This window comes from Syngnathus scovelli, unplaced genomic scaffold (genome assembly GCF_024217435.2).
Source record: "Syngnathus scovelli strain Florida unplaced genomic scaffold, RoL_Ssco_1.2 HiC_scaffold_24, whole genome shotgun sequence".
Lineage (NCBI taxonomy): Eukaryota > Metazoa > Chordata > Actinopteri > Syngnathiformes > Syngnathidae > Syngnathus > Syngnathus scovelli.
In genome coordinates, this window is record NW_026061333.1 from 252,501 (window position 1) to 267,500 (window position 15,000).

Genomic DNA, 15,000 nt, shown 5'->3' on the forward strand with positions numbered 1-15,000 from the left:
TCGCGCACCCGCCCGGCACATCCGGGAGGCCGTGCGCACGAGCCAAGTGGCCGAAAATAGCCCCCGCCGAGCGGATCGGCTGTTTATAAGCACCGCGGAGGTGGTCGCGGCGCTTCATTCGACTTCCAGCGGCCGGCGAGCTCGCGCACCCGCCCGGCACATCCGGGAGGCCGTGCGCACGAGTCAAGTGGCCGAAAATAGCCCCCGCCGAGCGGATCGGCTGTTTATAAGCACCGCGGAGGTGGTCGCGGCGCCTCATTCGACTTCCAGCGGCCGGCGAGCTCGCGCACCCGCCCGGCACATCCGGGAGGCCGTGCGCACGAGCCAAGTGGCCGAAAATAGCCCCCGCCGAGCGGATCGGCTGTTTATAAGCACCGCGGAGGTGGTCGCGGCGCCTCATTCGACTTCCGGCGGGCGGCGAGCTCGCGCACCCGCCCGGCACATCCGGGAGGCCGTGCGCACGAGCCAAGTGGCCGAAAATAGCCCCCGCCGAGCGGATCGGCTGTTTATAAGCACCGCGGAGGTGGTCGCGGCGCCTCATTCGACTTCAAGCGGCCGGCGAGCTCGCGCACCCGCCCGGCACATCCGGGAGGCCGTGCGCACCAGCCAAGTGGCCGAAAATAGCCCCCGCCGAGCGGATCGGCTGTTTATAAGCACCGCGGAGGTGGTCGCGGCGCCTCATTCGACTTCCAGCGGCCGGCGAGCTCGCGCACCCGCCCGGCACATCCGGGAGGCCGTGCGCACGAGCCAAGTGGCCGAAAATAGCCCCCGCCGAGCGGATCGGCTGTTTATAAGCACCGCGGAGGTGGTCGGGCGCCTCATTCGACTTCCAGCGGCCGGCGAGCTCGCGCACCCGCCCGGCACATCCGGGAGGCCGTGCGCACGAGCCAAGTGGCCGAAAATAGCCCCCGCCGAGCGGATCGGCTGTTTATAAGCACCGCGGAGGTGGTCGCGGCGCCTCATTCGACTTCCAGCGGCCGGCGAGCTCGCGCACCCGCCCGGCACATCCGGGAGGCCGTGCGCACGAGCCAAGTGGCCGAAAATAGCCCCCGCCGAGCGGATCGGCTGTTTATAAGCACCGCGGAGGTGGTCGCGGCGCCTCATTCGACTTCCAGCGGCCGGCGAGCTCGCGCACCCGCCCGGCACATCCGGGAGGCCGTGCGCACGAGCCAAGTGGCCGAAAATAGCCCCCGCCGAGCGGATCGGCTGTTTATAAGCACCGCGGAGGTGGTCGCGGCGCCTCATTCGACTTCCAGCGGCTGGCGAGCTCGCGCACCCGCCCGGCATATCCGGGAGGCCGTGCGCACGAGCCAAGTGGCCGAAAATAGCCCCCGCCGAGCGGATCGGCTGTTTATAAGCACCGAGGAGGTGGTCGCGGCGCCTCATTCGACTTCCAGCGGCCGGCGAGCCCGCGCACCCGCCCGGCACATCCGGGAGGCCGTGCGCACGAGCCAAGTGGCCGAAAATAGCCCCCGCCGAGCGGATCGGCTGTTTATAAGCACCACGGAGGTGGTCGCGGCGCCTCATTCGACTTCCAGCGGCCGGCGAGCTCGCGCACCCGCCCGGCACATCCGGGAGGCCGTGCGCACAAGCCAAGTGGCCGAAAATAGCCCCCGCCGAGCGGATCGGCTGTTTATAAGCACCGCGGAGGTGGTCGCGGCGCCTCATTCGACTTCCAGCGGCCGGCGAGCTCGCGCACCCGCCCGGCACATCCGGGAGGCCGTGCGCACGAGCCAAGTGGCCGAAAATAGCCCCCGCCGAGCGGATCGGCTGTTTATAAGCACCGCGGAGGTGGTCGCGGCGCCTCATTCGACTTCCAGCGGCCGGCGAGCTCGCGCACCCGCCCGGCACATCCGGGAGGCCGTGCGCACGAGCCAAGTGGCCGAAAATAGCCCCCGCCGAGCGGATCGGCTGTTTATAAGCACCGCGGAGGTGGTCGCGGCGCCTCATTCGACTTCCAGCGGCCGGCGAGCTCGCGCACCCGCCCGGCACATCCGGGAGGCCGTGCGCACGAGCCAAGTGGCCGAAAATAGCCCCCGCCGAGCGGATCGGCGGTTTATAAGCACCGCGGAGGTGGTCGCGGCGCCTCATTCGACTTCCAACGGGCTGCGCACTCGCGCACGCCGCCCGGTTCAAATTTTCTAAGTGCAACGCACAATGAGATGCATGAGAAACGGCCTTGGTTACCATCACATTTGAAGCGATGAATACGAAGTTAAATTTTATGACTCGGTGTATAAGTCGAGGTCGATTTTTTTCGGTCGATTTTGGATCGAAAAAGGTCGACCAATACACCGGCAAATACGGTATATATACTTATTATAAATGTAGTATTTATTTATATTGATTTATTGTTTATTTATATATATAAAGGCAGGTCCGCAAAAATATTTCTGACGCGTAGCCGATCCGTGGCGCAAGAAAGGTTGGGGACCACTAGTCTAAAAGAATCTGGCCGTAACTGGAATAGGGTTCTACGCGAATGCCCAACGGAAAAGTGAAGTGCACAAAACCTGCATTTGGCTGTATCAAAATAAATGTCATGAAAAAGGTAAAAACACTACATGGAAGCGCAATGTGTTGTGCTGGGTTCTTTTACAAGTAAAGACTGCTGCTTTGAGTTCACAGGGAGCCATGCTCTTTATTCACTGTACATAGAGGTTTTGAACTCGTGTTGTAGTTTCAGTGTCGGAGTTCAAACTAGGCTTGCAGTTTCCGAATGCCATTCGTGATGGGTGTTGTAAAAAGGTCTTGGCTTAAACGATTGAAGTGCACATAAGAAAAAAAAAAAAAAAAAAAAAAAGAGCTAGTAATTACCAGGCCCGACGCTGCTTAGCTTCCGAGATAAGACGAGATCAGGCGTTCTCAGGGTAGTATGGCCGTAAGCCGTGAGGTGACCCAACATTTTGCATTTTATAGACACAATCGCCCCTGAAACTAGCGAGCAAGCCAATGAAGCCTTCAAAACTGCTTCGGCACATGGAGACCAAGCATCCTGCATTAAAAGACAAACCTTAACCACTTCGGGTTTCATTGTCTCCGATTACGCCTGGATGGGACCGGCTCGTTTCTGAGAAACAAGCTCGGTGCTCCCAATAATTCAACGTAATGGTGACTTTTATTTTTATGTGGTTTATATTTGTTTTTATGCCAGTCGTATCATTTTATTTAATCCTATTTATATATATTTATTATAAATGTAGTATTTATTTATATAGATTTATTGTTTATTTATATATATAAAGGCAGGTCCGCAAAAATATTTCTGACGCGTAGCCGGTCCGTGGCGCAAGAAAGTTTGGGGACCACTAGTCTAAAAGAATCTGGCCGTAACTGGAATAGGGTTCTACGCGAATGCCCAACGGAAAAGTGAAGTGCACAAAACCTGCATTTGGCTGTATCAAAATAAATGTCATGAAAAAGGTAAAAACACTACATGGAAGCGCAATGTGTTGTGCTGGGTTCTTTTACAAGTAAAGACTGCTGCTTTGAGTTCACAGGGAGCCATGCTCTTTATTCACTGTACATAGTCTGTCCTCTAGCGGTAAAAACGTGAACTGCAATGCTATGGCTGTCGCCACACAATGTAGGTTTTAAACTCGTGTTGTAGTTTCAGTGTCGGAGTTCAAACTAGGCTTGCAGTTTCCGAATGCCATTCGTGATGGGTGCTGTAAAAAGTTCTTGGCTTAAACGATTGAAGTGCACATAAGAAAAAAAAAAAAAAAAAAAAAGCTTACGGTAACTGGTATTCCCAGGCGGTCTCCCATCCAAGTACTAACCAGGCCCGACCCTGCTTAGCCTCCGAGGTCGGACGAGAGCGGGCGCTCTCAGGGTAGTATTGCCGTAAGCCGTGAGACCGCTCAGAATTTTTCATTTTATAGACACAATCGCCCCTGAAACCATGCCAAGCAGCGGCGGGACTTGATGGCTGTGGTAAAAGTTTCCTTTCACAATTGACGTGGGAAAAAAAAAAAAAAAAAAGGCTTTCAGCACCTGGTATTCCCGGACGGTCACCCTTCCCTTTTGTTTTTTTTTTGTTTTTTTTACAACCAGGGCCGAAAAAGGCTTTCAGCACCTGGTATTCCCGGACGGTCACCCTTCCCTTTTGTTTTTTTTTTGTTTTTTTTACAACCAGGGCCGAAACAGGCTTTCTTCCAAGGCTTTTGGTGTTTTCTGGAAACATGGCTATCATGAAAAGTTATTGACAGCTTTTTATGCGGTAGCACGAATTTGCCGTTGCGACCTGCATTTTGCTGAATCAAAATAAATGCCTTGAAAAGTTTAAAAACACTTCATGGAAGTCACTTCACTGGTTTCTTTTATATCAAACAAATTGTTTTAGGTTATTCACCTGACATGTTTCGGCGGTTTCTTCCGCCTTCATCAGAGTGTCACAGATGTGATGGTGACGCGTCTTTATCAGCTGATGGATCAACATGTCAGGTGAATAACCTAAAACAATTTGTTTGATATAAAAGAAACCAGTGAAGTGATTAAATAAGGAAAAACAAAATGAACTTAGTACAATTACTTCATGGAAGTGTTGTGTTGGGTTCTTTTACAAGTCAAGCCTGCTGCTTTGAGTTCACAGGGAGCCATGCTCACTGTACATAGTCTGCTCTCTAGCGGTAAAAAATTTAACTACAATGCTGTGGATGTCACCACATAATATAGCTTTCAAACTCGTGTTATAGTTTCAATGTCGGAGTTTAAATTAGGCTTGCTGTTTCCGGATGCCATTCGTGATGGGTGTTGTAAAAAATAGCTTCTTAAACGATTGAAGTGCACATAAGAAAAAGAAAAAGCTTACAGCACCTGGTATTCCCAGGCGGTCTCCCATTCAAGTACTAACCAGGCCCGACCCTGCTTAGCTTCCGAGATCGGACGAGATCGGGCGTTCTCAGGGTAGTATGGCCGTAAGCCGTGAGGTGACCCAACATTTTGCATTTTATAGACACAATCGCCCCTGAAACTAGCGAGCGAGCCAATGAAGCCTTCAAAACTGCTTCGGCACATGGAGACCAAGCATCCTGCATTAAAAGACAAACCTTAACCACTTCGGGTTTCATTGTCTCCGATTACGCCTGGATGGGACCGGCTCGTTTCTGAGAAACAAGCTCGGTGCTCCCAATAATTCAACGTAATGGTGACTTTTATTTTTATGTGGTTTATATTTGTTTTTATGCCAGTCGTATCATTTTATTTAATCGTATTTACCGTATTTGCCGGTGTACAGGTCGACTCGGTGTATAAGTCGACCCCCTAAAATTCGACGGAAATTTACGATTTTATGATATATCCTTTGTATAAGTCGAGCTCAATTGTTGCATTATATTAAACTTCAAAATTCAATATGCGAAATTTATTGACGAAATGTGTTCAAATTCTGGGAGGCCGTGCGCATGCTGCTGTTTATAAGCACCGCGGAGGAGATCGCGGCCGGCGAGCTCGCGCACGCCGCCCGGCACCAACGGGAGGCCGGAAATAGCTCCAAGCCGAGCGGATCGGCACTTTATAAGCACCGCGGAGGAGATCGCGGCGCCTCATTGGACTTCCAGCGGCCGGCGAGCTCGCGCACCCGCCCGGCACATCCGGGAGGCCGTGCGCACGAGCCAAGTGGCCGAAAATAGCCCCCGCCGAGCGGATCGGCTGTTTATAAGCACCGCGGAGGTGGTCGCGGCGCCTCATTCGACTTCCAGCGGCCGGCGAGCTCGCGCACCCGCCCGGCACATCCGGGAGGCCGTGCGCACGAGCCAAGTGGCCGAAAATAGCCCCCGCCGAGCGGATCGGCTGTTTATAAGCACCGCGGAGGTGGTCGGGCGCCTCATTCGACTTCCAGCGGCCGGCGAGCTCGCGCACCCGCCCGGCACATCCGGGAGGCCGTGCGCACGCGCCAAGTGGCCGAAAATAGCCCCTGCCGAGCGGATCGGCTGTTTATAAGCACCGCGGAGGTGGTCGCGGCGCCTCATTCGACTTCCAGCGGCCGGCGAGCTCGCGCACCCGCCCGGCACATCCGGGAGGCCGTGCGCACGAGCCAAGTGGCCGAAAATAGCCCCCGCCGAGCGGATCGGTTGTTTATAAGCACCGCGGAGGTAGTCGCGGCGCCTCATTCGACTTCCAGCGGCCGGCGAGCTCGCGCACCCGCCCGGCACATCCGAGAGGCCGTGCGCACGAGCCAAGTGGCCGAAAATAGCCCCCGCCGAGCGGATCGGCTGTTTATAAGCACCGCGGAGGTGGTCGCGGCGCCTCATTCGACTTCCAGCGGCCGGCGAGCTCGCGCACCCGCCCGGCACATCCGGGAGGCCGTGCGCACGAGCCAAGTGGCCGAAAATAGCCCCCGCCGAGCGGATCGGCTGTTTATAAGCACCGCGGAGGTGGTCGCGGCGCCTCATTCGACTTCCAGCGGCCGGCGAGCTCGCGCACCCGCCCGGCACATCCGGGAGGCCGTGCGCACGAGTCAAGTGGCCGAAAATAGCCCCCGCCGAGCGGATCGGCTGTTTATAAGCACCGCGGAGGTGGTCGCGGCGCCTCATTCGACTTCCAGCGGCCGGCGAGCTCGCGCACCCGCCCGGCACATCCGGGAGGCCGTGCGCACGAGCCAAGTGGCCGAAAATAGCCCCCGCCGAGCGGATCGGCTGTTTATAAGCACCGCGGAGGTGGTCGCGGCGCCTCATTCGACTTCCGGCGGGCGGCGAGCTCGCGCACCCGCCCGGCACATCCGGGAGGCCGTGCGCACGAGCCAAGTGGCCGAAAATAGCCCCCGCCGAGCGGATCGGCTGTTTATAAGCACCGCGGAGGTGGTCGCGGCGCCTCATTCGACTTCAAGCGGCCGGCGAGCTCGCGCACCCGCCCGGCACATCCGGGAGGCCGTGCGCACGAGCCAAGTGGCCGAAAATAGCCCCCGCCGAGCGGATCGGCTGTTTATAAGCACCGCGGAGGTGGTCGCGGCGCCTCATTCGACTTCCAGCGGCCGGCGAGCTCGCGCACCCGCCCGGCACATCCGGGAGGCCGTGCGCACGAGCCAAGTGGCCGAAAATAGCCCCCGCCGAGCGGATCGGCTGTTTATAAGCACCGCGGAGGTGGTCGCGGCGCCTCATTCGACTTCCAGCGGCCGGCGAGCTCGCGCACCCGCCCGGCACATCCGGGAGGCCGTGCGCACGAGCCAAGTGGCCGAAAATAGCCCCCGCCGAGCGGATCGGCTGTTTATAAGCACCGCGGAGGTGGTCGCGGCGCCTCATTCGACTTCCAGCGGCCGGCGAGCTCGCGCACCCGCCCGGCACATCCGGGAGGCCGTGCGCACGAGCCAAGTGGCCGAAAATAGCCCCCGCCGAGCGGATCGGCTGTTTATAAGCACCGCGGAGGTGGTCGCGGCGCCTCATTCGACTTCCAGCGGCCGGCGAGCTCGCGCACCCGCCCGGCACATCCGGGAGGCCGTGCGCACGAGCCAAGTGGCCGAAAATAGCCCCCGCCGAGCGGATCGGCTGTTTATAAGCACCGCGGAGGTGGTCGCGGCGCCTCATTCGACTTCCAGCGGCCAGCGAGCTCGCGCACCCGCCCGGCACATCCGGGAGGCCGTGCGCACGAGCCAAGTGGCCGAAAATAGCCCCCGCCGAGCGGATCGGCTGTTTATAAGCACCGCGGAGGTGGTCGCGGCGCCTCATTCGACTTCAAGCGGCCGGCGAGCTCGCGCACCCGACCGGCACATCCGGGAGGCCGTGCGCACGAGCCAAGTGGCCGAAAATAGCCCCCGCCGAGCGGATCGGCTGTTTATAAGCACCGCGGAGGTGGTCGCGGCGCCTCATTCGACTTCCGGCGGGCGGCGAGCTCGCGCACCCGCCCGGCACATCCGGGAGGCCGTGCGCACGAGCCAAGTGGCCGAAAATAGCCCCCGCCGAGCGGATCGGCTGTTTATAAGCACCGCGGAGGTGGTCGCGGCGCCTCATTCGACTTCCAGCGGCCGGCGAGCTCGCGCACCCGCCCGGCACATCCGGGAGGCCGTGCGCACGAGCCAAGTGGCCGAAAATAGCCCCCGCCGAGCGGATCGGCTGTTTATAAGCACCGCGGAGGTGGTCGCGGCGCCTCATTCGACTTCCAGCGGCCGGCGAGCTCGCGCACCCGCCCGGCACATCCGGGAGGCCGTGCGCACGAGCCAAGTGGCCGAAAATAGCCCCCGCCGAGCGGATCGGCTGTTTATAAGCACCGCGGAGGTGGTCGCGGCGCCTCATTCGACTTCAAGCGGCCGGCGAGCTCGCGCACCCGCCCGGCACATCCGGGAGGCCGTGCGCACGAGCCAAGTGGCCGAAAATAGCCCCCGCCGAGCGGATCGGCTGTTTATAAGCACCGCGGAGGTGGTCGCGGCGCCTCATTCGACTTCCAGCGGCCGGCGAGCTCGCGCACCCGCCCGGCACATCCGGGAGGCCGTGCGCACGAGCCAAGTGGCCGAAAATAGCCCCCGCCGAGCGGATCGGCGGTTTATAAGCACCGCGGAGGTGGTCACGGCGCCTCATTCGACTTCCAGCGGCCGGCGAGATCGCGCACTCGTGCACGCCGCCCGGTTCAAATTTTCTAAGTGCAACGCACAATGAGATGCATGAGAAACGGCCTTGGTTACCATCACATTTGAAGCGATGAATACGAAGTTAAATTTTATGACTCGGTGTATAAGTCGAGGTCGATTTTTTTCGGTCGATTTTGGATCGAAAAAGGTCGACCAATACACCGGCAAATACGGTATATATACTTATTATAAATGTAGTATTTATTTATATTGATTTATTGTTTATTTATATATATAAAGGCAGGTCCGCAAAAATATTTCTGACGCGTAGCCGATCCGTGGCGCAAGAAAGGTTGGGGACCACTAGTCTAAAAGAATCTGGCCGTAACTGGAATAGGGTTCTACGCGAATGCCCAACGGAAAAGTGAAGTGCACAAAACCTGCATTTGGCTGTATCAAAATAAATGTCATGAAAAAGGTAAAAACACTACATGGAAGCGCAATGTGTTGTGCTGGGTTCTTTTACAAGTAAAGACTGCTGCTTTGAGTTCACAGGGAGCCATGCTCTTTATTCACTGTACATAGAGGTTTTTAACTCGTGTTGTAGTTTCAGTGTCGGAGTTCAAACTAGGCTTGCAGTTTCCGAATGCCATTCGTGATGGGTGCTGTAAAAAGTTCTTGGCTTAAACGATTGAAGTGCACATAAGAAAAAAAAAAAAAAAAAAAAAAAAGAGCTTGAAGTGCACATAAGAAAAAGAAAAAGCTTACAGCACCTGGTATTCCCAGGCAGTCTCCCATCCAAGTACTAACCAGGCCCGACCCTGCTTAGCTTCCGAGATAAGACGAGATCAGGCGTTCTCAGGGTAGTATGGCCGTAAGCCGTGAGGTGACCCAACATTTTGCATTTTATAGACACAATCGCCCCTGAAACTAGCGAGCAAGCCAATGAAGCCTTCAAAACTGCTTCGGCACATGGAGACCAAGCATCCTGCATTAAAAGACAAACCTTAACCACTTCGGGTTTCATTGTCTCCGATTACGCCTGGATGGGACCGGCTCGTTTCTGAGAAACAAGCTCGGTGCTCCCAATAATTCAACGTAATGGTGACTTTTATTTTTATGTGGTTTATATTTGTTTTTATGCCAGTCGTATCATTTTATTTAATCCTATTTATATATATTTATTATAAATGTAGTATTTATTTATATAGATTTATTGTTTATTTATATATATAAAGGCAGGTCCGCAAAAATATTTCTGACGCGTAGCCGGTCCGTGGCGCAAGAAAGTTTGGGGACCACTAGTCTAAAAGAATCTGGCCGTAACTGGAATAGGGTTCTACGCGAATGCCCAACGGAAAAGTGAAGTGCACAAAACCTGCATTTGGCTGTATCAAAATAAATGTCATGAAAAAGGTAAAAACACTACATGGAAGCGCAATGTGTTGTGCTGGGTTCTTTTACAAGTAAAGACTGCTGCTTTGAGTTCACAGGGAGCCATGCTCTTTATTCACTGTACATAGTCTGTCCTCTAGCGGTAAAAACGTGAACTGCAATGCTATGGCTGTCGCCACACAATGTAGGTTTTAAACTCGTGTTGTAGTTTCAGTGTCGGAGTTCAAACTAGGCTTGCAGTTTCCGAATGCCATTCGTGATGGGTGCTGTAAAAAGTTCTTGGCTTAAACGATTGAAGTGCACATAAGAAAAAAAAAAAAAAAAAAAAAGCTTACGGTAACTGGTATTCCCAGGCGGTCTCCCATCCAAGTACTAACCAGGTCCGACCCTGCTTAGCCTCCGAGGTCGGACGAGAGCGGGCGCTCTCAGGGTAGTATTGCCGTAAGCCGTGAGACCGCTCAGAATTTTTCATTTTATAGACACAATCGCCCCTGAAACCATGCCAAGCAGCGGCGGGACTTGATGGCTGTGGTAAAAGTTTCCTTTCACAATTGACGTGGGAAAAAAAAAAAAAAAAGGCTTTCAGCACCTGGTATTCCCGGACGGTCACCCTTCCCTTTTGTTTTTTTTTTTGTTTTTTTTACAACCAGGGCCGAAACAGGCTTTCTTCCAAGGCTTTTGGTGTTTTCTGGAAACATGGCTATCATGAAAAGTTATTGACAGCTTTTTATGCGGTAGCACGAATTTGCCGTTGCGACCTGCATTTTGCTGAATCAAAATAAATGCCTTGAAAAGTTTAAAAACACTTCATGGAAGTCACTTCACTGGTTTCTTTTATATCAAACAAATTGTTTTAGGTTATTCACCTGACATGTTTCGGCGGTTTCTTCCGCCTTCATCAGAGTGTCACAGATGTGATGGTGACGCGTCTTTATCAGCTGATGGATCAACATGTCAGGTGAATAACCTAAAACAATTTGTTTGATATAAAAGAAACCAGTGAAGTGATTAAATAAGGAAAAACAAAATGAACTTAGTACAATTACTTCATGGAAGTGTTGTGTTGGGTTCTTTTACAAGTCAAGCCTGCTGCTTTGAGTTCACAGGGAGCCATGCTCACTGTACATAGTCTGCTCTCTAGCGGTAAAAAATTTAACTACAATGCTGTGGATGTCACCACATAATATAGCTTTCAAACTCGTGTTATAGTTTCAATGTCGGAGTTTAAATTAGGCTTGCTGTTTCCGGATGCCATTCGTGATGGGTGTTGTAAAAAATAGCTTCTTAAACGATTGAAGTGCACATAAGAAAAAGAAAAAGCTTACAGCACCTGGTATTCCCAGGCGGTTTCATTGTCTCCGATTACGCCTGGATGGGACCGGCTCGTTTCTGAGAAACAAGCTCGGTGCTCCCAATAATTCAACGTAATGGTGACTTTTATTTTTATGTGGTTTATATTTGTTTTTATGCCAGTCGTATCATTTTATTTAATCGTATTTACCGTATTTGCCGGTGTACAGGTCGACTCGGTGTATAAGTCGACCCCCTAAAATTCGACGGAAATTTACGATTTTATGATATATCCTTTGTATAAGTCGAGCTCAATTGTTGCATTATATTAAACTTCAAAATTCAATATGCGAAATTTATTGACGAAATGTGTTCAAATTCTGGGAGGCCGTGCGCATGCTGCTGTTTATAAGCACCGCGGAGGAGATCGCGGCCGGCGAGCTCGCGCACGCCGCCCGGCACCAACGGGAGGCCGGAAATAGCTCCAAGCCGAGCGGATCGGCACTTTATAAGCACCGCGGAGGAGATCGCGGCGCCTCATTGGACTTCCAGCGGCCGGCGAGCTCGCGCACCCGCCCGGCACATCCGGGAGGCAGTGCGCACGAGCCAAGTGGCCGAAAATAGCCCCCGCCGAGCGGATCGGCTGTTTATAAGCACCGCGGAGGTGGTCGCGGCGCCTCATTCGACTTCCAGCGGCCGGCGAGCTCGCGCACCCGCCCGGCACATCCGGGAGGCCGTGCGCACGAGCCAAGTGGCCGAAAATAGCCCCCGCCGAGCGGATCGGCTGTTTATAAGCACCGCGGAGGTGGTCGGGCGCCTCATTCGACTTCCAGCGGCCGGCGAGCTCGCGCACCCGCCCGGCACATCCGGGAGGCCGTGCGCACGAGCCAAGTGGCCGAAAATAGCCCCTGCCGAGCGGATCGGCTGTTTATAAGCACCGCGGAGGTGGTCGCGGCGCCTCATTCGACTTCCAGCGGCCGGCGAGCTCGCGCACCCGCCCGGCACATCCGGGAGGCCGTGCGCACGAGCCAAGTGGCCGAAAATAGCCCCCGCCGAGCGGATCGGTTGTTTATAAGCACCGCGGAGGTAGTCGCGGGGCCTCATTCGACTTCCAGCGGCCGGCGAGCTCGCGCACCCGCCCGGCACATCCGAGAGGCCGTGCGCACGAGCCAAGTGGCCGAAAATAGCCCCCGCCGAGCGGATCGGCTGTTTATAAGCACCGCGGAGGTGGTCGCGGCGCCTCATTCGACTTCCAACGGCCGGCGAGCTCGCGCACCCGCCCGGCACATCCGGGAGGCCGTGCGCACGAGCCAAGTGGCCGAAAATAGCCCCCGCCGAGCGGATCGGCTGTTTATAAGCACCGCGGAGGTGGTCGCGGCGCCTCATTCGACTTCCAGCGGCCGGCGAGCTCGCGCACCCGCCCGGCACATCCGGGAGGCCGTGCGCACGAGCCAAGTGGCCGAAAATAGCCCCCGCCGAGCGGATCGGCTGTTTATAAGCACCGCGGAGGTGGTCGCGGCGCTTCATTCGACTTCCAGCGGCCGGCGAGCTCGCGCACCCGCCCGGCACATCCGGGAGGCCGTGCGCACGAGTCAAGTGGCCGAAAATAGCCCCCGCCGAGCGGATCGGCTGTTTATAAGCACCGCGGAGGTGGTCGCGGCGCCTCATTCGACTTCCAGCGGCCGGCGAGCTCGCGCACCCGCCCGGCACATCCGGGAGGCCGTGCGCACGAGCCAAGTGGCCGAAAATAGCCCCCGCCGAGCGGATCGGCTGTTTATAAGCACCGCGGAGGTGGTCGCGGCGCCTCATTCGACTTCCGGCGGGCGGCGAGCTCGCGCACCCGCCCGGCACATCCGGGAGGCCGTGCGCACGAGCCAAGTGGCCGAAAATAGCCCCCGCCGAGCGGATCGGCTGTTTATAAGCACCGCGGAGGTGGTCGCGGCGCCTCATTCGACTTCCAGCGGCCGGCGAGCTCGCGCACCCGCCCGGCACATCCGGGAGGCCGTGCGCACGAGCCAAGTGGCCGAAAATAGCCCCCGCCGAGCGGATCGGCTGTTTATAAGCACCGCGGAGGTGGTCGCGGCGCCTCATTCGACTTCCAGCGGCCGGCGAGCTCGCGCACCCGCCCGGCACATCCGGGAGGCCGTGCGCACGAGCCAAGTGGCCGAAAATAGCCCCCGCCGAGCGGATCGGCTGTTTATAAGCACCGCGGAGGTGGTCGGGCGCCTCATTCGACTTCCAGCGGCCGGCGAGCTCGCGCACCCGCCCGGCACATCCGGGAGGCCGTGCGCACGAGCCAAGTGGCCGAAAATAGCCCCCGCCGAGCGGATCGGCTGTTTATAAGCACCGCGGAGGTGGTCGCGGCGCCTCATTCGACTTCCAGCGGCCGGCGAGCTCGCGCACCCGCCCGGCACATCCGGGAGGCCGTGCGCACGAGCCAAGTGGCCGAAAATAGCCCCCGCCGAGCGGATCGGCTGTTTATAAGCACCGCGGAGGTGGTCGCGGCGCCTCATTCGACTTCCAGCGGCCGGCGAGCTCGCGCACCCGCCCGGCACATCCGGGAGGCCGTGCGCACGAGCCAAGTGGCCGAAAATAGCCCCCGCCGAGCGGATCGGCTGTTTATAAGCACCGCGGAGGTGGTCGCGGCGCCTCATTCGACTTCCAGCGGCTGGCGAGCTCGCGCACCCGCCCGGCATATCCGGGAGGCCGTGCGCACGAGCCAAGTGGCCGAAAATAGCCCCCGCCGAGCGGATCGGCTGTTTATAAGCACCGAGGAGGTGGTCGCGGCGCCTCATTCGACTTCCAGCGGCCGGCGAGCCCGCGCACCCGCCCGGCACATCCGGGAGGCCGTGCGCACGAGCCAAGTGGCCGAAAATAGCCCCCGCCGAGCGGATCGGCTGTTTATAAGCACCACGGAGGTGGTCGCGGCGCCTCATTCGACTTCCAGCGGCCGGCGAGCTCGCGCACCCGCCCGGCACATCCGGGAGGCCGTGCGCACAAGCCAAGTGGCCGAAAATAGCCCCCGCCGAGCGGATCGGCTGTTTATAAGCACCGCGGAGGTGGTCGCGGCGCCTCATTCGACTTCCAGCGGCCGGCGAGCTCGCGCACCCGCCCGGCACATCCGGGAGGCCGTGCGCACGAGCCAAGTGGCCGAAAATAGCCCCCGCCGAGCGGATCGGCTGTTTATAAGCACCGCGGAGGTGGTCGCGGCGCCTCATTCGACTTCCAGCGGCCGGCGAGCTCGCGCACCCGCCCGGCACATCCGGGAGGCCGTGCGCACGAGCCAAGTGGCCGAAAATAGCCCCCGCCGAGCGGATCGGCTGTTTATAAGCACCGCGGAGGTGGTCGCGGCGCCTCATTCGACTTCCAGCGGCCGGCGAGCTCGCGCACCCGCCCGGCACATCCGGGAGGCCGTGCGCACGAGCCAAGTGGCCGAAAATAGCCCCCGCCGAGCGGATCGGCGGTTTATAAGCACCGCGGAGGTGGTCGCGGCGCCTCATTCGACTTCCAACGGGCTGCGCACTCGCGCACGCCGCCCGGTTCAAATTTTCTAAGTGCAACGCACAATGAGATGCATGAGAAACGGCCTTGGTTACCATCACATTTGAAGCGATGAATACGAAGTTAAATTTTATGACTCGGTGTATAAGTCGAGGTCGATTTTTTTCGGTCGATTTTGGATCGAAAAAGGTCGACCAATACACCGGCAAATACGGTATATATACTTATTATAAATGTAGTATTTATTTATATTGATTTATTGTTTATTTATATATATAAAGGCAGGTCCGCAAAAATATTTCTGACGCGTAGCCGAT

General features: G+C 56.9%; 2 non-coding genes and 2 pseudogenes across 2 annotated transcripts; all 4 read right to left on the bottom strand.

The window, feature by feature from the left end:
- Nucleotides 1–3,730: 3,730 nt before the first annotated feature.
- LOC125992868 (5S ribosomal RNA) lies at nucleotides 3,731–3,849 on the bottom strand (annotated as a pseudogene).
- A 954-nt stretch (nucleotides 3,850–4,803) lies between these two features.
- LOC125992950 (5S ribosomal RNA) lies at nucleotides 4,804–4,922 on the bottom strand. The gene has a single exon (XR_007489885.1). It is a non-coding gene; the product is annotated as a 5S ribosomal RNA (ribosomal RNA).
- A 4,336-nt stretch (nucleotides 4,923–9,258) lies between these two features.
- Nucleotides 9,259–9,377, bottom strand: LOC125992820 (5S ribosomal RNA). Its single transcript, XR_007489817.1, has one exon. It is a non-coding gene; the product is annotated as a 5S ribosomal RNA (ribosomal RNA).
- An 843-nt stretch (nucleotides 9,378–10,220) lies between these two features.
- On the bottom strand, nucleotides 10,221–10,339 carry LOC125992892 (5S ribosomal RNA; annotated as a pseudogene).
- Nucleotides 10,340–15,000: the final 4,661 nt, after the last annotated feature.